The sequence below is a fragment of the Lactuca saligna genome, chromosome 5 (assembly GCF_052625555.1).
Source record: "Lactuca saligna cultivar CGN05327 chromosome 5, ASM5262555v1, whole genome shotgun sequence".
In the NCBI taxonomy this organism is placed as follows: domain Eukaryota; kingdom Viridiplantae; phylum Streptophyta; class Magnoliopsida; order Asterales; family Asteraceae; genus Lactuca; species Lactuca saligna.
In genome coordinates, this window is record NC_136421.1 from 133,602,681 (window position 1) to 133,625,462 (window position 22,782).

Sequence of the window (22,782 nt, forward strand, 5' to 3'; positions counted from 1 at the left end):
TTGGGTCGTAAACTCATGATCTTGATGGGGAAATCATGTTTAGATGGTGTATTTCAAGGCTTGCTAAAAGATATGAAGTATAATGAAAGGATACTTACGATATGGAAGCTAAAAGGGTTGATTTCGGGCCAAAACACTAGTGTGTTTTCTTGGTGAATGTTGAAGATCTATTCAAAAGTTGATTTCCATGGATGAAATCAATGAATGAAGCTAGTTAAGAAGGTGTATTAACTAATCAAGGATAGAACACTTACATATATGAAGATCTAGGATGAAAAAGTTGGATGATACTTGAGAGGATTTGAAGAAAATCGGCCAAGGAAAGAAAGAATGGAAGAAATGAGGTGATCTTATATACATAGGGGTGAGTTTATGGCCCACTTGGAGTTTATGACCATAAAGTCTAAGTGTTGTGGCCGTGAACTCTTGGTGGTGATGGTTAAGGCATGTATGTTGTTTAATGGCTCTAGCATGTACTTCCTAACACTCACTCCTTGAGTATATTGGGCTCCAAACACTCAAAAAAACTCTAAAGAGTGATAAAGGATAGCAGGAGTGAGTCTAACTTTGATTGGAATGAATGGCTTTTAAAGCAAAAATTTCCGGGTTGTCACATCATCCCCCTGTTAGAGGGAATTTCATCCCGAAATTTAGACTCGAAAGTGAATACTCATGAATCATGAAAAGGATTGGTACTTCTGTTCCATTTGCATCTCTTGTCATGGTCGGTGGGAAGGTCTAAGATTGGCTTATAAGTTTATTCGCATGACCCACATGCCTTAAATCACAAAACAATCTGGAACAAGATGTTACACCGTGACACCTGGTTTTAACCAAAAACCATGATTTTGACTCCTTAAATACCTAAACTAATCCGTTCTAGAAATTGGTTGTTACAAATATAGATACCCGAGACCCGAACCAAATTGCTTAATTTAGCCTAATTCTGTTCGGTTCGGTTCGGGTTTTTGGTCCAAACGCTCATCCCTAATCAAAAGGAAGAATGGTGAAATCATTGTTGCTTGCATATTTATCTTAGGATGTGACTACATTAGAGGGGTACTATTTCAGACCCCCGAATCATCCAAATGAAAGCAAGATCTACAAGAAAAACGTATTCTTTTGATCTATCCTCTTGGGTTTTAGTTTTGTAGCATGAAATCTATGAACTTATTATCCTATTGGATCACAATTTTAAAGTTTGCTTCCGTTGTGTGTTTTGTTTTGTTTTGATCCATGATGTATGATATTAAAAATCATACTAATAAAGTTATGAAACACACACACATATATACAAACATACACACGTACACACACACACATATATATATATATATATATATATATATATATATATATATATATATATATATATATATCATAACCTGACTTTTGTTCAGATACTACAACACTTTTTGACAACCTTTTGAATTGTTGCATCATAGTAGAGTTATATCATAACCTGACTTCTGTTCAGATCCTACAACACTTTCTGACAACCTAATGTAATATATTATGAGGTGTTTTTTTTTTTTTTTTTTTTTTTTTTTTTTTTTTTTTTGCTGAAATAGACTTTTTTCTTTTATCAAATAAAAGTGTTACTATTAATTATATGGATTTGGTAACACTTTCCTCAACTAGACCTATGTTTGTGATTTGGTTGTTTTATGTTATAATTTTGTGACATGTTGTCTTTTAGATTTTTATTTTGTAATGTAAATTTCATTTTAATTGTATTGTAATATATTAGTTAAAAACTATATTGGAAAAGTAATTATAATAAAATAAAACTGAAGGCTACCAAACGAGGACCATGGTGATTGAAATCTTGTGGTGTATTGTTTTTATCAGCCTTGGACCATGGGTATATCATCATTCAATGAAAGAAATAACCAATCACGAGACCACGTGTAGCTCTTTCTAATAATGTTCCAAAATTGCTAATTTTTTGAAAACAACAAGGGCCATTCATGAATTTGTCTAATTTGAATAGCCTTTTTTAACCATTTTGTGATAAATTTTAAAATTAAGACAATTTTCACAAATGGTCATAATTCTTTTCAGTTTTTCCCTAATATGGTTCTTACGAAACGTTTTTTAGATAGTCCATTTGGAGTAGACTTTGCACATAAATGGTACTTATGATTAACTTTGTAAACAAATCCTGTTAAATGTATGTGAAATGACGAAGATACCCTTTGTCTTTTACACAAAAATAGTCCTTATGACTCTCTCTCTCTCTCTCTCTATATATATATATATATATATATATATATATATATATATATATATATATATATATATATATATATATCTCAAGAACTTACAACTAAAAAACACGAGACCCTTTTTTCACATTCTCTTCCTCCATGCCAACCATCGTTCTCTCATTTTATCTTCATCCATCTCTCCCTTACACCTCACCCACTGTTCACGCCACTAGATACTCCATCACCCCAAAATCACCACCACCATCTCCATTGGAGATAAACTCCCCAACATAACCTTATCCTACTTCGATTCCGACAACAAACTTCAAACCACCACGTTTATCGATCTCACAAAATCCAAAAATCCATCCTCTTTGTTGTCCCCGACACATTCACACCCACTTGCTCCAAGAAACACCTCCCTAAATTCATCGAGAAATCCGACGAACTAAAATCAAAGGGCGTTGACACAATCACTTGTATTTCAGTGAATGATGCCTTCGTGATGAAAGCATGGAAGGTTGATTTGAAGATCAGCGATGAAGTGCTGCTATTGAGGGATGGAAATGGGGATTTCGCGAAGGCAATTAGGTGTGAATTGGATTTGAGCAATAAGCCGATTGGATTAGAGGTTAGATCAAGGAGGTATGTGATGCTTGTTGAAGATGGTGTTGTGAAGTTATTGAATCTTGAACAAGGTGGGGTTTCACTTCAAGTGTTTCATATGACATGCTTAAAGCTCTTTGAATCCATTTCATGTGAGTTTTTACCGCTTTAATTTGGGGCTTTCACTTCATTAAGTTTTCCAACTTTGAATCATTACCTTTATTTGGGTGCAGATTTTCAAACAATGAAATCACAAATGTACCTTAGGCCTTTTCTGTTCTACAACAATGCAAGAATGTCACCACCTTGATTCTAACAGTTAACTTTCAATGTGAAGAACTCCCACAATTTGCAAATGGGTTTGACAGATTACTGCTTCTTGCAATCATGAATTTCGCCCTCAAAGACCAAATCCCACCATAGTTACTCAAATTTCTAAAACTTCAACTTCTTGATTTGTCTTGGAAGCAGTTGACTAGAGTGATCCTTTCTTGGATTAGTCAAATGGAAATACTCTTTTACTTGGATTTTTCAAATAAACCATCATGGTGTTCTTGCTGAGAATGGATTAATGGCGATGTGGCAATGGATTCTCGCCAGAAACCTACCGATACATGTTTGATTTTGATGTCATGGATGTTTGATTCTGATTTCATGTGTGGTGGTACATGATGTAGCAACTGAGTCGCCAGGTATGAAGTTTATGACTTAGTCTATTTTTAATTCAAGTTAAGGTGGTGGAAGGATGGTGAGTATGCTGGGTGTACATTATGTACGTATGGCATACTCGCTGCATACATGCCATCGGGGGATCCTTAACGTATACTGGGCATACCCATGTGTATGCTGAGCGTAACCAATCCAGGGGGAATCCATAATTTTTAGGGTTTGCACCCTATTTAAGGACCTTAAGTCCCCAACGTCCCTAACCTTTTCATCCTCCATTGACCTTGTAGTGAAAATCTCAAACCACAAGCCACCTTGAGTGCGTTTGTGAGCTTCCTTGAGTGATTGTGGTGTTTTTTAGCGACTTTGAAGGAGAAGGAAGCTTGGGAAGAAGCATGGACGTGAGAAGAGCTTGTAGATCCAGAAGTTTGGCACCATTTCTGACCCATTGAAGGAATAAAGTTTAAACCTAGATCATTACAAGCTTAGATCTAGGTTTGCGGTAGAAAATGGTATCTTTTGGTCCCATGGTTTGTGTAACACTCCAAAAATACAACCCAAATTTTTTTGTTTTAAAACACTACTAAACAATAATATCAAATATCAAAAGATAAAACCATGAATCATGTATCTCAAATGTCATAATAAGTTATCAAATTAAATCTAGTTTTAAGATCATATCAAAATATCAGAGTCAATCTCCCAGGCTAAACTGTGGTGTGTGCCATGCCATCATCCCAAGCCCTACCCTTTGCAAGCTGAAGTACCTGAAACCAAAATTGAAATTGTAAACACGAAGATTAGTGAGCTCACCCCAAACCACCACATACAATACAATAACATATAAAGCACATATTGGGCCTTACCTACTGTATCAGATCGAAGTTCGAAAACTGCATCGGACCTAGTTTGGAAACTGCATCGGACCGAAGTCCGGAAACTGAAAAGGGCCTTGCCCTCTGCATCGGACCAAATTTTGGAAACTGCATCGGACCGAAGTCTGGAACTAATCAGGTCCTTGCCCTCTTCATCGGAACGAAGTCCGAAAACTGCATCGGACCGAAGTCAGGAAACTACATCGGACAGAAGTCCAGAAACTAACTAGGGCCTTGCCCTCTGCATCGGACCAAAGTCCGAAAACTGCATCGGACCAAAGTCCAGAAACTGACTGAACATAGCATATCATGACCATATCTACTAGCATAAACACATATACTGCATACTGCATCGAACCGAAGTTCGGAACACATAACACAAAGACATGCTTGAATCACAAAGACATCAAGCACACTGAACTACTGCATCATACCTAAATACGGAACTACTTCTAACTAAACGGTCCAGCATTGTGGCCGTAGACCCGTTCCTACTGGAAGGAAACTCACCTAGTAACGATGGCTGCTGAGATGCTAAATCTGAAATTGTCTGACTGCTGCTCCGGAACTCCTCGATTACAAATCCCATAAACTTTAAATCAAATACTGATAACCGTTATCAGGATAAAATGATTATTCTACCCCTAGTCAAAGTCAACATCCTGGTCAAAGTCAACTTTCAGTTGACCGGGCTCGCTAAGTAGGGCCGCCAACTCGCCGAGTCCCTAACACCTTTTCTAATCCTCTACCTGCTTCAACTCATCAAATCTGACAACTACTCGACGAGTTATTCTTCCGTACTAACATCGAATCTAACTTCATCCGATTTGTGAGTTGTATGAACAACTCGTCGAGTCCTGCTTCATCATATGAACATGTCTAGTCTGAGACTCGCTGAGTTGTATGAACACTCGTCGAGTCTGTTCTTGAGGAAAGAAGATTGCCTTAGGCTCGCCGAGTCAGGGCGTAGACTCGCCGAGTCCCTCTACACTCAGATGCATGTCTTAACTCACTGAGTCCTTACTTCAGTCACTAAACAGACTCGCTTCAGGGAATCTAAGACTCACGACCTGACTCGCTGATTCAGAAGAACGACTCGTTGAGTCCTTTGCATGCAGTTTCTATTCAGTCAATTCTATTCAGCTTTAGTGCATCCAATTCATAGATCTGGGTTTCTAGGACTATCCGAACACGTAAAGTTGCTAACTTTATGTGTATCTATGATGCAATGAAGCAATAACACTCAAACATGGCTATTATGGGGGTTACTTGACTAGAACAAAGCTATGGCTTCCAAAAGGTGGCCTTCTTGAGCTCCTGGAACTTAAGAGAGGCTAGTTCCGAGATATGGCTTGATTACAAAGCTTCATCACTAGGTATTTGGGGTTTTTGAGCTCAAAACCATCAATTTGGGGACAAAGTAGATCTAGTAATACAATAACCTACATGAAAGCTTTATTACAAGAAAGGATAGCCAAAGAGGAGTATAATCTAGATCTACTTCTTCTTCGTGAAGTTCTTCTACCTTCTCCTTCTTCTTCTTGCTCAACAATGTACCAAGATTCCTTCACAAGGGCAAATATCACTCACAAACACTTCAAGGAGGCTAGGGTTTTGGGAATAAGTCTCTAAGAGGTGAAGGAGGCTGGTTTGGGGCTATAATGGTGTTTAAATAGGGTACACACCCTGAAATTAGGGCTTCATCTAGACTTGCGGACTCGCCGAGTCCGAAATATAGACTCGTCGAGTCGCCATGCCAACTTCACGTGCTGTCACACTGCTACTCGATGAGTTAGGGCCACTGACTCATCAAGTAGGTTCTAAAATAAGAAGGAAGAATAATGTTTTAAATGCATACCAGGAACGGGGCGCTACAACTCTCCCCGACTTATCTCAGACTGCGTCCTCAAAGTTTGCTACTATTGAATCTGAAATAACTTTGGGTAATGCTCCATCATCTCCTCCTTGGTCTCCCGTGTCCACTCTGAACCCTTCCAGTGCTACCACTGCACCTTCACTAGCTGAACCACCTTGTTCCTCAGGGTCTTCGTCTTCCCATCCAATATTGCAACAGGTCTCTCGATGTAATTCAAGCTGCTATCAACCTGAATATCCTCGAACGGTAAAACTGCGGACTCATCCACCAAACACTTCCGTAACTGAGATACGTGAAAAGTGTTGTGGATCTGGCTGAGCTCAACTGGAAGATCCAAACAGTAAGTAACCTGACCCACCCGAGCCGAAACCCTAAATGGACCAATGAACTTGGGGCCCAGCTTGCCCCGCTTCTAGAATGTGATAACACCCTTCCAGGGCAATACTTTCAGGAGGACGATATTTCCCACCTGAAACTCCAAGTCCTAACGCCTCCTATCAGCGTAACTCTTCTGTCGACTCTGCGTAGTCTGCAGTCTGCTACGGACCTACTGGATCAACTCTGTGGTCTTGAGTACCACCTCCGTAATCCCGATGACTCTCTGACCGACCTCAACCTAACAAATTGGGGTCCTATACTTCCTTCCATAAAGCATCTTGAAAGGAGGGCGGTCAATGCTGGTGTGGTAACTGTTGTTATACGGAAATTCCTCTAATGGAAGATACGTATCTGAACTGCCACCAAAATCTATAACACATGCCCGCAGCCTGTCCTTGAGAGCCTGAATTGTCCTCTCGCTCTGCCCGAACGTCTGAGGGTTGAAAGTAATGCTGAAGTGAAGACGAGTCCCCATTTCAGCATGAAACCACTTCTAAAACCTGGAAGTTGAGCAGACGTATCGATCTGATACTACTGATAGAGGCACTCCATGCCGCACCACCACCTCCCGCACGTAAAGATCAGCTTGCTTCTCGTCTGATATGCTCTCTTGAATTGGTATGAAATGTGCACTCTTGGTCAGCCGATCTATAATGACCCAAATCGAATCAACTCTACGTGCGGTCCTAGGGATTTTACTGATGAAATCCATGGTGATATCCTCCCATTTCCATACGGGAATGTCTAACGACTGCAACTTGCCGTGGGGTCTCTGATGCTCCACCTTGACCTTTCTGGAGGGCAGGCATCTCTCCACATACCAGGCCACGTCTCGCTTCATGCAGGGCCACCAATACCTACCATACTCCACCCCAGTATGGTACCCATACTCTCCCATGAAGGGTCAACAATCCTTGACTGTCATAATCAAAGGAGGCTACTTGGCCCATAATCCTCTCACACTTTTTCCTTTCCTCCTTCAGGCCCTCAACCCGTTCCTTTCTAATATGCTCCAACAACGGAGTAATAACTGTCATCCTCAGAAAAATATACCTGATCGGGGATGCGACCGCCTTGCGGCTCAGGGCATTGGCCACTACATTGGCCTTGCCCGGATGATAAAGGATCTCACAGTCATAATCCTATACCACGTCTAACCATTGGTGTTGCCTCATGTTCAAATTCGGCTGATCCATAAGGTACCTCAAACTTTTGTGATCCGTGTAAATGGTACAACGGACCCTCTAGAGGTAATGCCTCCAAATCTTGAGGGCGAAACCACGACCCCCAGCTCTAAATCATGCATCAGATAGTTAGCCTCATGAGGCTTCAACTATTTAGAGGCATAAGCTATAACATGCACCGCTGCATCAACACTGCACCCATACCTGTGATCGAAGCATCACAGTAGACCACAAAATCCTCTACACCCTTTGGCAGGTTTAGAATCGGCGCCTTGCACAATCATAATCTCTGTCCGAGGGTTTCAAATGCTACCTACTGCTTAGGCCCCCAATGAAACACCACCGACTTCTTGGTCAGTTGGGTGAGTGGAACTGCTATTTTGAAGAAATCCTGAATGAATCTCATATAGTACCCTGCCAATCCCAGGAAGCTCCAAATTTCAGATGGAGACGTCGGGACCTCCCACTGCATCATGGCCTATATCTTGGCCGGATCTACTAGTATAGCCTTTTGGTTGACGAGGTGTCCAAGGAACTTCACCTCGCACAACCAGAACTCGCACTTTGAGAACTTCGCGAAAAGTCTCTCCCTACTTAGCGTCTCTAGCACCTCTCTCAGGAGCTCCTTGTGCTGCTCCTGAGACTTGGAATAAACCAAGATTTCATCAATGAACACTATCATAGACTGATCCAACATCGGTCCGCATACTCGGTTCATGATATCCATGAACGTGATTGGAGCATTGGTGAGCCCGAACGGCATCACCACAAACTCATAATGACCATAGCGGGTCCTAAAAGTGGTCCTCTGCACATCCTCATCCCTGAACCACATCTGATGATACACTGACCGTAGATAAATCTTAGAGAACCAAGATGCTCCCTGAAGCTGGTCAAACAAGTCATCTATCCTTGGGAGTGGGTAACAGTTCTTCACCGTTACCTTATTCAGCTCCTGGTAATCTATGCACATACGGTGCGACCCATCCTTCTTCCTTACGAATAGGATCGGGGCTCCCCATGGTGAACTAATCGGCCTGATGAATCCCTTGTCTAGTAGCTCCTACTGCTGCGTAGACAACTCCTGCATCTCTGGAGGAGCCAACCGATATGGTGCCTTGGCTATCGGAGCCGCACCCGAAACCAGGTCAATCTGAAACTCAACATGTCTTTCCGGAGGTATCCCAGGTAAGTCCTCCGGGAATACGTCCGGATACTTTCACAATACTGGTACATCATCAAATGTCGCCTTACCCTTCTCCCGGGCATCTATAACATAGGCGATGTACCCTATGCAACCCTGCTGAGATAGCGTCTTGTTGTCCCCGTTAAACAAAGAACTGGTCCATGCTGTGGCCTCTTGCCCTGAATCACTAACTCTCCCCCACCAGGAGTATGAACCCTCACTAAATGCAACTTGCAATCAATCACTACCCCATTGGGGCTCAGACAGTCTATACCCATTATAACCTAATTCCCTCGCAGGGGAATAGGAACCAAGTCCACTGAAAACTGCTCATCAAATAATTGCAACGAACATCCCCTATGTACTCTCGTGACCATGATAGTCCTGTCATCAGCTATCTCAACCTCAAGTGGGCAATTTAGCTCCCTCGGAGCTGTGCTAAACCTCTTGCTAAGCACAAGTGAAACAAAAGATCGGGTCGCCCCCGAATCAAACAATACTGTAGCTGAAATGTCGTTCACTAAGAACGACCCTATACGAAAACATATAATCATGAGAAACAATCAATATCAATAAAGAGATAAGAGAAAGATACATACCAATCACCATGTTAGGAGTCACTCGCGCCACCTCTGCTATCATCTGAAAGCTCCACTCTTCGTCACTAGCGTCTCACTCCAGCCCTGACGGCCGTCTGTAATCCTCAATGTTGCAGGGGCAGGTGCTACCACCTTCCCTGCTGCTGCTAAACTCGGACACCGGGACTTTTTATGTCCCCTCTGATTGCAATGGAAGCAAATCAGATCAGATGCTATGCTGATGGTTGTTGGATATAGTGTCTAAGTCCATAAATATATTTGGTATGTACTTGACCCGACCTGGCATGGTCCATTTGGGTTGCACTTCACCCGAACAATTTATGGATAATCTTTTGAGAATAGTATAAGTTATGATTTATTAATATATTATAAGTTCTAATATATTAATATAAAATCAAATTATTTAATTAATATTGATCTATAATTAATCTAGGATTAATTTAGAGATCAAGAGTATGACTAATTAAATATGGGCTCTTGTATTTATATAGTGTGGGCTTATGCTTATTTGGAATGGGCTAGGCTTGCATGAAAAGTCCATAGATACTCCAAGGAGCTTTAACCCTTGGATCTCATGGAAATGAAAAGACATGGGTATTAGGGTGTACATGGATGTAACCCTAATCCATCACACTATATAAAGGAGGCTTTGGTTCTTGAAACCACACTAGTTGTGGTGAGTAAAGTAAGAGGGTCGATTTCGAGATAGTTGTGCTTTCTCTCAAGGTTCCAAAGTTTATGGTGATTTGTGATTTCCATTTGAGGCATCCACACTATTGGTGCTAGGCTCTAAAACTCCAAGCAATCAACTATAACAACAAGGTAAGTAATTCTACTAGCTTTGTTTGATTCAAGTTCCCCATGCCATGCTAGATAGGATAAGAACCTTGGAAAAATAATTCTTTGCATGTATCTTAGTCAAACATAGATCCAAGGTTTCTAGGGTTGCATGTACACCATAAGAGTGTTAGAATGCTCAAAAACCTTCAGTGGTATCAGAGCAGAGGCTTGTTTGTTTGATACTTGATGCAATATAGTGAAAAAAGTCGATTTTCTTGCTGTCTGCATGATGAACTCGCCGAGTTCATGACTAAATTCATCCTACTCGTCGAGTAGGTTCGTACACTCAATGAGTAGAAGCCTCAGAATGCAGATTTTCGACTTTTGCTGCTGGAAATGGACTAGAAACATTACCTTAAACTATTTTGGTGTTTTAAAACTTGTTTTAGATGGTGTAATGTTTATGCTAATCCATTTACAATGGCTATAATCAAAATTTAAAAGTTTTATGAGTAATTTATGATTCTTGAAATGTTCATATTCATGTTCTTGAACTTATGAAGATTAGATGATCATAGGAATTGTTTGTAACCTACTTGGTAGTTTAATTCATGGTCATTATGTGTGATGTGTGTAAAACCAACTAGTTTTAAACCTACTTTTAATTATAAAATAAACACACAAAGATAGTGGACCTATCAATTGTGGTAAAGCTAAATAAGTAGGGTATCAAACATAGGGAACGATAAATTAAAACTAAAAACTAATTTTATCTAAATTAATTAATAAGTAGGGTTTTTCTCTAGTTTTACAAGACTAGAAACTTACTACTATCACTAAAAAGAACTAGAAAAGCAAAGATTTAACTAAATTCAATAATGAGAAGGACTTATGTTTAGTTCAACTTAATTGATCCTATGGTTGATATTATGGTAATAGTGCAATAGATTAATTCTTCTATTGGCTACCGATTCAGTTAACTAGATTCACATTCGCTGCACTAATCCTTAGAGAACAAACTAACTCAAACAGTGATCAGTTGTCTAATTTAATTTAATTCACTAGATTATTTATTCGGGTTAATTTGGACTTGTAATAGCTAACTAATTTGGTCCTTTAGTTAACTTCTTGTTGATGGTCATCATACAAGCTCACACATGAATTTACCTATTTTTCTTATTAATTCTAGTTTCATGATCATTAATCCTAGACATATGACAAAGTGGTCACATAACATATGAGGTTGACAATTAAAAGATGTTCATACTATTTAATTATCTTCCTATTAACAGAAAAATAGTTTTCATCCACACATAAGGTTCTTTCGCAAGCTAAAATCAACAAAATCACCAACATTGAATTAATCCTACAATAATAATCAATCCATAGTATCAATATTGTATCCCCAAACAGAAATTTAAGAGTTTTAGCTCATGTTTGAGGTAATAAACAACATAAAAACGAATTCTAATTGTCTAGCCATATGGAAAACAAAAGATTAAGTAGAATGATGTAGATTTGCCTCAAATCTCCTTCGGGATTGAATTCTAGGTTGTATCTTCGTTCTTCAGGTCTCTCCTGGCTCTGATTCGCAACTTACTTCTCCCCAAGGGTTCCAGAATGTTGAATGTCAATCTGGGAAACCGTATATATAGATTCGACCCGACTCGCCGAGTCCATGTCCGACTCGCCGAGTTCATCACTTAAATCACGTGTACGGTAAGTCACGGAATCTTTATCTTCTCATTATCTTCTAGATCCTTCGCTTAGACTCGCCGAGTAGGCGACCCTACTCGCCGAGTAGGTATTGTTTTTTGGTGGTTTTTCTTCTTTGTTCAATTCCCGAGCTCCAAACCGCTTCTCCTGCTTCCTTTTTCTTCCAAGCTTAAACTTTGGACTGAAAACATAATTCAAACACTTTTAAGTACCTTTTGTCCATGAAATGCCATAATTTAGCTAATAAATGATAAAAATCTATGCTTAATATAAGACTAAATATGCAAATATCAATGTGGTTTAATGGAGTCCATAACTTGTCCTCAAGTTATGGAAAACTAAAGGTCACACTTTAATAAAATCCATTAAAAGAACACAAGAGTTAGAAAAATGAAGAGTCTTCATCTTAATACTCAATTAAATTCATAAGTTATAAGAAAGGAAAAGTTTTGAAAGTTTACAAACCTTGCCCTCAAGTTTTGGAACAAGTAATGTCATGATTAAAACTTTAGTTCCAACCCTTAGAATTTTAAAAGTTAAAATTCTACCCTTATACTTTATAATATTATTAGTTAATAATATATATATATATATATATATATATATATATATATATATATACATATATATATATATATATATACATATATATATATATATATATATATATGTATAAGATCAAGTCGTCTTACCGCTAGTATGCCTCATTCACGAAGCCAGTATATAAGAGGGGTATAAGGTTGTTGCATATAAAATGGCAACTTAATGGGTGTCCACTCTCACCCACCGCTTCCTTGATCGGTGGAGGGTCGTTAGCTGAATGGGTAGGATAAGGACTTATAAATTCTCATTAAAAGTATAATGATAATTCTGAAGTAACTAAACTTTATTGAATTCCCAATCTTAGTTATTTTAGAAAAATGTGAATAAGGTGCTAATCCATGAAATTACACTTTACACTTTGTTTAAGTTGTTAGTGGAGCGTGTGTGGTAAACCGGCACACTAACTTGAACTTAACAAGGTAGGTAAAGGGTGACTTAATGTTTATCATAGTATCGATGGAGGGTGTGTGGTTAACCGGCACATCGATTGAGGGGTAATACATTAAGGGTACAAAGTAATTTGCATGCTTACTTCACACCTTGTTTTGTGATCCTCGACATCCTAGTCACAAAACTTGAAGGGCACACTCGAGATTGAAACATGCCATTGAAGAAAGTTCAATGAATCTCAAAGAATCTAGGAGTTTCTAAACCAATTAAAAACCTAATTAAATATTTCGTTTTTTGTGGTGGGAATTGGTGAATCGTCATTCACCTACCTTCAAATGTCTTATAACTTAGATTATGACATCCCTCTTCTATGTTATAAAATATTGTGTTGGGTCCTAGCCTTAATATTACATTTGGGTGTTTTATTAAGGACTATCTCTAAATCTAATCTAATATATTCCCTCTTGTTTTCAGATGTCTTCCAATAACAATGCTTCTGGCTCAAACCCTACTAGGTCCTTCTCTCTCATGAATCTTTATGGGAGAGTCATCTTTGATGGGTCCAACTTTACAGATTGAATCTGAAACATCAGGATGGTCACTCAGTATGAGAACAAAGAATATGTTCTCGACAAGGAGCTGAAGGTACCCGAGGCAACTGCTACTCCTGAAGAGCTTGCTGAATATGAGGTACATGAAAGAGATGCTACAAAAGTGGCATGCATCATGATGGCCACCATGACAACTGAGCTCCAAAAGTCCTATGAGGACTATTATCCTTTTGAGATGCACTAGGACTTGATAGACCGCTACCATCAAAGTGCTCGTCAAGAGCGATATGAAATAATCTCCTCCATGATAACAACCCGAATGAAGGATGGTGAACCCATCACGAGCCACATGCAGAAAATGAAAAGGTATGTGGACCGTTTATTGAAGCTGAATGTGAACTTCCCGGAGGAGTTAGCAATAGACATCATTTTGCACTCCTTACCATCGTGTTATGATCAATTCCGCATGACATATCACATGAACAAGGAAGAAGTCACCCTCAGCAAACTTCAAGGACTCTTGAAGACCGCCGAAAGTGGTCTAAAGGGTAAGTCGGTTGTTACTACTCTTACTCCTACTCCAACCGTGGCCAATATCTTGGCAATCAGGCATGGCAAAGGGAAGAAGAGAAAGAACCCTTCTAAGGGTACCAAGGGTAAGACCCTTGAAGGCTCCTCTTCAAGCAAAACCAAGAAAGGTTTTGTCACTCCTTCTGCTAACCCTAATGAGGCTGAATGCTTCTATTGCCATGAAAAGTCGCACTGGAAACGAGACTGCCTAAAGTACCAGCAAGATTTGAAGGATGGGAAAATAAAACCCAATCATGTAGGTATATACACTGTATTGTCTAATAACTCACCTTATTCTAAGTCTTGGGTCCTTGACACAGTTTGTGGTATTCACACATGTTGTGATTTGCAAGGACTAAGAATAAGTGAGAATGTGGAGCAAGGAAAGATAAACTTGATCATAGGAAACAAGAAAGCTTCACCTATCACCAAGATAGGAGTTTATTACTTAGTGCTAAATAGTGGGTTTACATTAGATTTGAATAAGTGTTGTTATTCGCCAAAAATGGCAAGATATGTTATTTCCTTTCATGCATTGTATAAACAAGGTTTTACCTTTTATTTTGATAATAATAATGGTAGTATTGATGCTTTCTTTAATAATGTTCTTTATTTTAAGGAATTACCTTGTGATGGCGTGTATGAAACTGTATCTATTGTAGATAATCTTGGAAATAATGTATTGTGTATTGAATCTTCCACTAGCTTAGATAAAGCATCTTTATGGCATTGTCGTGTTGGACATGTAAGCAAGAAACACATAGGCCAACTCCAAAAGGATGGAGTCTTGGAGTCATTTGACCTAAAGTTGGATGATAGTTGTGAATCTTCTTTTCTTGGTAAAATGACAAAGTCACCTTTTACTGGCATTTGTGCTAGGGGTGAAGGTTTGTTGGACCTCGTACACACGGATGTGTGTGGACCCTTTAGAACCGCCACAAGAGATGTTAATCGCTTCTATGTGACTTTTACTGATGATTTTAGTAGATATGGATATGTCTACTTAATCAAGCATAAGTCAGAAACCTTTGAGAATTTCAAAGAGTTCAAGCAAGAAATGGAGAATCAGTTGGGCAATAATCTTAAGATGTTTCGATCCGATCGTGGTGGTGAGTATCTTAGTACTGAATTCCTTGACTATCTTAAGGAATGTGGGATTGTCTCACAATTGACACCTCCTAGGATACCACAGTTGAATGGTGTAGCTGAGAGGCGCAATCGGACCTTGTTGGACATGGTTCGTTCCATGTTGAGTCGAGCTTCACTACCAATCTCATTTTGGGGGTATGCCTTAGAGACTGCCGCCCATATCCTTAATCTAGTCCCTACAAAGAAGGTTGCCAAAACACCTCACGAGATGTGGAATGGAAAAGTTCTCAATCTTGACCACATCAAGATTTGTGGTTGCGAGGCTTTCGTGAGATGCGAGATTCACGATAAGCTCGAACCCCGAAGCGAAAGGCGTATTTTCATCGGCTACCCACATAATTCCTTTGGCTACATCTTCTACAGACCCAATGATAATGTGGTCTTTGTAGCAAGAAGAGGATTCTTTTGAGAGAGAGAATTCATGAGCCAAGGAGACAGTGGGAGGCAAATTGACCTTGAGGAAATTCAAGAGTCATGTGGTGAAGGAAACTCAAACCCTATCCCTCAACCTGAGGAGGAAACTCCTGTTGAGCTGACTGAAGAATCTATACCTCTGAGGCATTCCACCAGAGTTAGGAATGCACCTGAGCATTACTATGGTTTCCATATTACTGCAGAAGGTGAGACACTTATCAGTGATAACACATTGGTAAATCTGGATGAGCCTAATAGCTACACGGAAGTCATGGCAGGCCCTGAGGCTGCTAAATGGAAAGAGGCTATGGATAGCGAGATACCGTCCATGTATGGCAATCAAGTTCGGAACATGGTTGACAATGTACCTGATCGTAAAATAGTTGGGTGCAAATGGATCTTCAAGAAGAAGACCGACATGTACGGTAATGTACACATTTATAAGGCACAACTAGTTGCAAAGGGTTATTCTCAAACTCCGGGAGTTGATTATGATGAGACCTTTTCACCAGTGGCCATGATTAAGTCTATCTATTAGTGTTCTGTTAGCCATTGCTGCATTTCATGAATATGAAATATGTCAAATGGATGTCAAAATCGCTTTCCTTAATGGAAAGTTGGCTGAAGATGTTTACATGGTTCAGCCAGAGGGTTTCGTCAGTACAGAATACCCAAATAGAGTGTGTAAGCTTGAGAAATCCATTTATGGATTGAAACAGGCACCTCGCAGATGGAATCTTTGCTTTGATGAGAAAGTCAAAGAATTTGTTTTTTCAAGGAGTGAAGATGAATCTTGTGTCTATATCAAGGCTAGTGGGAGTATAGTCAGCTTTTTAGTACTGGATGACATACGACTCATAGGAAATGATATCCCAACCCTGCAGGTAGTAAAGTCCTGGCTTGGGAAGTGTTTTGCTACGAAGGACCTTGGAGAAGCTACCTATATCCTAGGGATAAGGATTTTGAGAAACAGGAGTAAAAGACCAATTGGACTTAGTCAAAGCACCTATGTGGACAAAGTGTTGAAAAGGTTCAACATGCATAACTCCAAGAAAGGAGAGTTACCCATCTAGAGTAATGCCAGATTGAGTAAGACACAAAGCCCAATTACTGAGGTTGAGATAGCAGAAATGAGTCGAATACCTTATGCTTCAGCTGTAGGATCGATCATGTATGCTATGACGTGTACTTGACATGATGTAGCCTTTGCTTTGAGCATGGTTAGTAGGTATCAGGGGAACCCTGGCAAGGTACACTGGACTGCGGTAAAGAATATCCTCAAGTACCTACGGAGGACTAAGGACTGGGTCCTTACCCTCAGTGGGAGTGATGACTTGAGAGTTGTAGGGTACACCGATGTTAGCTTCCAGACTGATAGGGATAGTTTCTGCTCTCAGTCGGGATGGATCTTTACCCTAAATGGAGGGGCAATTACTTGGAAAAGTTCCAAGCAGGAGACAGTGGATGATTCCACTTGTGAATCATAGTATATAGCAGCAAGCGAGGCAGCAAAGGAGGCTATATGGCTAAAGAACTTTATCGGAGACCTTGGAGTTGTACTAGCTATAAAGGAGCCAATGGAGATTTTCTGTGACAGTAATGGTGCGATTGCCTTAGCCAAGGAACCTAGAGATCATGGGAGATCCAGACACATTGATAGAAAATATCACTTCATCAGACATCGAATAGAAGAAGGAATCCTCGTGGCGAAGAGGGTATCATCGGATGAGCACCCAGCAGATCCCCTCACGAAGGGACTGACTCAGGCTAAGCATCTCCAGCATACTCGGAGCATAGGGCTGAAGGATGATATTAGTTTTAGTAGTTAGATAATCTTGAAATTTGTAAAATGTAATTGACATTTGATGATAAATAAAAGCTATTATTTATGAGTAAAGTCTTGTTATCTCTTGTCAATCGTTTACTATATTTCTTTTACATGTTTTGACTTCCAGAATAATTATGTTATGGTTTATATCATATTATTGAAACTCTCCACAGTCGGTCATATGTTGGAAGTAGATATGAATCAAGACTATCATGGGTTGGCTTGTAGAGGTATAAGATGTTAGATAATGTCACAACTGAAAATTTTGAGCTATGTAATCCATACATTCAAGTTAATGTGAATCAAAAACTTCAATCAAACACATCATACAAGTACTACAAATAGTCGTCAAACAATTGGAAACCCTAAAAGTTTTTGTTTAGGTACACCTTGGACTAGAACTTCATTATTGGATCCAAATGGACCAATAAGCTTCCAATTAGACTATCATGGGTTTAGAACCCTAATTGGGCTCTAATTGGACCCACACTTATTTATTTTAACATTTTGGGCCATATTGGGCCTAGAATGAAATGAATTAAGAGCTTTGAGCCATGAATAACCTAAACTAGTCCAATAAAAATATAAAAATCCTACAACATTCTTTTAAGCATAAAACACACTCTAACTAACTCAAATTTTGGGCTTAAGGAAGAAAAGCCCAAATTTTTTCTTTTCCCTTTCAAAAATCTCGGCCCAAAGGCCCAAACCCAAAGAGAAATGGAAGTGTTGACTTAATGCATGCCACCTCATTAATATCCAAAGGATATCCATGCAATATTTCCCATTCCTCCATGCACATCACCTCAAATATCACCTCTCTTCTCTCCTCTCTCTCACTCTCGGCCATACACACATACACACACCAAAAATATCTCAAATTCTCTCTAGATTCACTCAAGAACACTCCCTTCTTCCCTCTCCAAAAATAGGAAGCATTCAAGGAAGTTCTTCCACAAAAATCATCATCTAAGGTAAGGTTTTGCTTGGATCTATGACTTGTATTCCTTATTTATCAAAAATCTCTTCCTAATCCATGCAAAAATCGTGATCTTGCACCCTAGAACCATCTCAAACTCGAGATCTTCATCAAAGGGAGCTAAGGCCAAAAACACTTCATTTATCCTTCCATTTTTCCTTGCAAAACCGAATCAACACCCCAAGGTGAGCTTCATACCCCCTATTTTCTGTTTTTATGAGTTTTGTGGGGGGGGGGGGGAATACAAGTGAAAGTGTAGATCTATATGTGTTTTGTATGCCTTGTATGATTTCCATGCTTATATGTATGCTTTTATGTGTTTTTATGTTGGATCTAGCATTAAAACCCATCAAAACCGAGATATATCTTGTGTTAAATGATTTTAGCTTCAAATATATTTCTAAACACAAAGTATATCAAGAAAAATGGCTAAGTGGTTTAGTAATAATTTTCTTTGGGTTAAAAACACAAATTTTGGGCCTAAAATGTGAAAAATGCAAAAATAAGGGCCCAAATTGACATTTCACAGATTCTGATGGATGAAGTGTGCCAAAACAGTTTCCATAAATAAATTTCTGGAGATATACTCATTTAGGGGATTAAAAACATAAATTCCAAGCTTAATGGGCTAAAAAGGAAAATTTCGGCCCAATAAGGCCCATTATGCGAATTTTTCTGTTTTGGAGGGCCAAAACTGTAACTTTCTGTAAAACAGCAGACTATAAGTGTTCCAAATCCTTTTCAAAGGTTTAAAATGCTTTTTAAATTTAAAAAGGACCAAAGTTGCAAAAATTTTCCAATTTGGGCCAAAATTGTCAAAGTTGCGAAAAGAAGGGATTAAAACCGAGAAAACTGCATTTTCAAGGACTTAAACTGTTTTCTATGAAAAATATGCTGAAAAATATTAATTTCAATAATTTTTGGTGTTAAAATGTCAAGAAAAATAGTTTAAGGACCAAACCGGGAAGTATTTAATAAAAAGGGTTGAAAATGTAAATTTTACAAATAATGAGGGGCTGAAAACAGGAATATTTCAAGGCTAGTTCAATGTACATAATTTGATCAAATAATTGCACCGCGACTATCGACGAAATACAATACATTACAATACCCAAAAGTCGTTGTTAAACGAATTGGCTCGGTCTCGAGCCAATAGAAATCTACAACTACTAACACTACGACACTACGATTCATGCAAGTAACGTTTGGTAATACATATACATGCGAGTGTGCACAGACGTCTACGCACCATCTTTGGGCCCCACAAGTGTAAAATCTTGTTCGTTGAGCCTAGCTAGCCCAATGACCTGATCTTAAGGCCCGAAGACATTTTTTTTACGGTGTGTTGGGTTTTACCGATCCGACACAACGTAAATGGACTTTCAATGGCTTGTATACCACCGGTCCCCAAGGGTCCTTTGGTATTGCTAGTAAAGTCTACATTTCATGCGAGGCGGGTCGGGGACCCCTCGTACATTTTATCCCCAACCGGCTAATGGAGTTACCGGGGTCTTCGTGATCTCTTTCTCTTCGGATGTGGGACTACACCTAGTCAGGGCGATTGGATAACGCGATTAGTACTGACGACGCCTTCGGAGTCGTTAGTATAACTATAAACTGGGCGTTTGTGTAACGCGGGTTTGTAGTAAATAATCCTGCTCGAAAACCTTCCAACGTCGCCCGGGACTGACACTATACGCTATGCAATGGTTTCAATGTAATTTCTTGTAACTCAAGGAACTAGGAGAACATCGGGTTTTCCTAGGGTTTTCAATACATACAAATTTGAAATGCATACAACTTCAATGAACATTTTTTTTTACAAGTATAGAAACAAACAAGCATACCTATGGATCTTCACAAACCTTTTCAAAAGCTTTTCTTTTCAGAAAATATCGGATTTTCTGGTGGTTTTTCAAACAATACAAACATTCGATTTCAAACACTACTTATGAACTCACCAACATTTCATATGTTGACGTTTTTCAAAATACTTGTATTCTCAGGGAACCAGTGAATAAAGGGAAATCATATTCAGTGACGGTTGCAGTTTATTTATGTATGAATCAAACAATTTAATTTTTGGGAATGTAATGTTTAAACAATGAATGACATGTAAACACTGCTGGTTGTAATATATTGATGCACGGTGACGAATGTTGTTATGTTTCATATATATTCAATGTTATGGTATTCAATTGAGTCACGACAGCCCCCGGACGTTTCCGCCGTCTGGTTCGGGGGTGTGACAGGTTGGTATCAGAGCTTTGTTTATAGTGAACTAGCATGTCGAGCCATACATTGATATGCAACTATAAACCAAAAAGAGGGACTAACATAACTCTGAACAAAACAAGTAAATAAAACACACTTGCTTGCATTAGGAATAAAGATCCAACGTCGAATCAAACACAATAATACTGGTATCTCGGTTAATTCGGGACTGTTCTTAGTGATACCAAGGAGTGAATGTAGCCTGATCAACTACATTCTCTCCAAGGTAAAACTAACACATGTCTTGATGAGATCGGGATAGCCAGGGAACCTAAAACTATACCCTTTATCACCCAAAAAGAGAATGTTTGCTTAGTCTGTACAATAGTCATAGCATCCTAGGATAATGTTAGCATATGTACGTACTCGCGCAGACAGCATGGCTGGTTTTCATCACCCGGGAGACCCCTACTTCCCTAATCAGGGAAACAACGGGTGGCTAGAGGAGGAGGAGGAGCCTGAGGAAGAGCCTGAAGAAGAACCTGAGGAGGACCCCGAAGAGGAATCTGACGGGGAACCGGAGGCGGAAGTCGAGGGCGAGCCTGCCGAAGCCGAAGAAGACGAAGAACATTTCGAAGAGGAGCTCGATGACAGCGAAGGGGGTGATTCGGACGCAGAGTCCGAAGTCATCGACCCCCCTTACCCGATCAGGGTGCCTGCTTATCGTGTGGGACCCACTGGACCTACCCCTCCTTGGGGCATTGATCTTTGGAGATGGAGCAGACATCAGGGACAACGACCCCCGTTTGGCATGTCACGTGAGTTCTTTGACTTGAGGGACGGAGGACCAGCCGACCGAGCCCTACCGGTCATGGTGAGGCGATTACGGGACACCGGGGACCTTGCTCAGGGCACTGCTGATCAAGTACGCCAGTTGTGGACTAGGGTCGAGCGTGCGGAACAGGAGACGCGCGACGTCCTCCGGGAGTTTCACATGAGGCAGGTAAGGTGGGAATCTCGACTTCAGGATGCAGAACGCCTAGTGGCTCGTCTTCAGGGAGCATCCACATCTTCGGCACCACCTCCTGACGCAGCTCAACGCGGTTAGGAATAGATTTATCATAGTAGGTTATTAGGAACTATGTTATGTACTCCGGCTCTATGTTTAAGTGACTACACTACTCATGGAGCCGTTATGCTGTCGGATTAGCGTTACTTATGTATGCTCCTACGAGCAAATTTTCTTGTACTAAATGCGGATAATATTAATAAACTTTTGTGTGTTTTGCTATGATATTCTCAGTTGTTGTGTGTTGAGACGTTATGATTGCATGCTTGATGATAGTAACGTTTAGGTTCGTACCATACACCTAGTTAGTAGAGTCGCCACCTCACAGAACCCACGTACACTCAACATCTTTCCGTTTCATGACAGAAAGATGCCTCGCCCAGCTACTCGCGGAAATCCCGAACCAACCCCGCCGGAAGTTGACTCCACTGCTTTCCAGGCAGTCGTGTCTGCTGCAGTCACAGTGGCTATGGCACAACTTCACCGAGGGAACAACGGAGGAGGTAACGGGCAAGGATCCGGAAGTTCGAACAACGGGACGAACCAAGGACTCACTAAAACGTGCACCTACAAGGATTTTGCGAACGCTAAACCCCGAACTTTCAACGGTACCGGAGGATTGATCGCCCTGAAGCGATGGATCGAGAAGGTAGAATCGGTATTCGAGATATGCGAGTGCCCCGAGCAGATGAAAGTGAAGTTCGCGGCCTGCACTTTTGTGGACCAAGCACTCACTTGGTGGAATGGTCATGTAGAAGCTATGACACTTCCTGTCGCCAACTCTATTCCCTGGGCAGAAATGAAAGAGATGTTGACGACTGAGTACTGCCCCCGAGGCGAAATACAGAAGATGGAGCAGGAACTATGGAATCTCACGGTGCAGAATGGGAACATCGATGCTTACATATCGAGATTCAGCAAACTATCTCTGTTGTGCCC

At 40.1% G+C, this 22,782-nt stretch overlaps 1 pseudogene; it reads left to right on the forward strand.

The window, feature by feature from the left end:
- Positions 1-679: 679 nt before the first annotated feature.
- LOC145045729 (peroxiredoxin-2E-1, chloroplastic-like) lies at positions 680-2,957 on the forward strand (annotated as a pseudogene).
- The last annotated feature ends 19,825 nt before the right edge of the window (positions 2,958-22,782 follow it).